This window comes from Rhagoletis zephyria, unplaced genomic scaffold (assembly GCF_001687245.7).
Source record: "Rhagoletis zephyria isolate East Lansing unplaced genomic scaffold, Rhagoletis_zephyria_1.1 Rzeph_scaffold_02507, whole genome shotgun sequence".
NCBI lineage: Eukaryota > Metazoa > Arthropoda > Insecta > Diptera > Tephritidae > Rhagoletis > Rhagoletis zephyria.
The window spans coordinates 44,376-46,043 of record NW_016159591.1 but is presented as its reverse complement, the minus strand read 5'-3'; positions in this window follow the sequence as shown (position 1 = coordinate 46,043).

The following is a 1,668-nucleotide window of genomic DNA, read 5'->3' as shown; positions in this document are numbered from 1 at the left end:
CTTCAGTTATATCGAAAATTGGATGTCTAGACTGACTGGAGGAAGCTTCGACCGATTGTGTATGCAACAAGGCGGTTGCATTTTTGGATGGTTTGTTATTTGGTTTACTAGCTGGCATCTTTTGCTCTGGCTGGCTTGTTAGCTGGGGATGCAACATGGTATGGTGAGATTTCTTACAATGAAGACAGCGAAACGCGCTTGGGCATTTTGCGGGAAGGTGGGTATAAGCCAAGCAATTAGCGCAAAAGCCGTTGCTTTCGATGAGCTTGGTTCGCTCGAGAACCGAAAGTTTCCGAAATTCCGGACAGTACCTAAGCGGATGGTTTTTTGTACATAATTTGCATTTTGTTGATAGGGTCTCTTGCGAGTGATAAGATTGTATCTTAGCTGGCGTTTTTTGTGGGAACAAATGACGGACTTTTGTAGTTTTATAGCCTTGCAAACGCTCAACAACTTCATATCGACTAGTTTGCGACCAACTGGGAAGGTCTCTTCTTGATTTGAGAGACTGTTCCCATAGGGACAGGGTTTCTCCGGGCAACTTTGTAGAACATAAATAAATTAAGATGGGGTCCCAATCTAACACCGAAACACCTTGAGATTTAAGGCAGGAAAGACAATCATTGATAGTACTTTGAATTTTCTGGATTGCTTCGCTATTTTCAGAATTAGCTGAAGGAAGATTGAATAGCGTTTTAAGTTGTTTATCAATCAGAATTCGCTTGTTTTCAAAGCGAGCTCTCAACGCTTCCCATGCAAGAGGAAAGTTTTCGTCACATAGCTTGTAATGCTTTACTATAGTCCCAGCTTTTCCGCGGGTTTTATTTCGTAAGTGATATAATTTCTGTGCTGGCGTTAGCTTCGGATGATTAAGATATACGGCCGTGAACATATCACGAAACGAAGGCCAATCTTCGTAGCTACCATAGAAAATTTGTGTATCACAAGGCGGGACCTTTATACAGGGGATGGAATTGTCCACAAAAGTGGAGGAATCACGAGCACTACCTCTATTTTGCGAGGAGCTGCCTTGGAAAAGTTTGAGCTGATCGAGTATTTGCGATTTGCAGATATAGTAACTATCAGTACACAATTGGTACTTTCCGGTTGCTTCTTCTTTAAAATCTTGGGAAATTTCGTGGTCATCCGCAAGACAGACCTTTTTATAGGACGCTTCTAACCTTTCCCATTTGACATTGAGGTCTTGAAGTTTAATCTCAAATAAGGTGTCGGTATGATCATCGTGATCTTCTTTCTCAAAATGAGCACAAAAATTTATTATGGTGTTTGACTCAAAGATGAAGTCAGCCATTAATGCAGCGTCAGTAGCCATGACTGAAAATTTAACAACCCAAGAAATGTGCTGAATGTAAACCGTTGGCAGCAATTCCAAAAATAGCCTCTCAGATAATTAAATTAAATTTGGTTGTACTTAATGTTTTCTTACTGAAGATAATAAAAATTCTGCAAAAGCAGTCCCACGATATATGTCAACGCAAGGGGCGCTTTATGACCGTATACGTTCTAAAAGTTGAGTATTTATTAATACAGAGGTTTTTTTCTGGTTTTTAGAAAAGTTGAAAGAATCCTTCAAAGCAATGGGTTTTACGAAAGACGTCAACGCAAGGGGCGTTGTAGGACCGTACACGTTTGAGGAAACCTGAACTT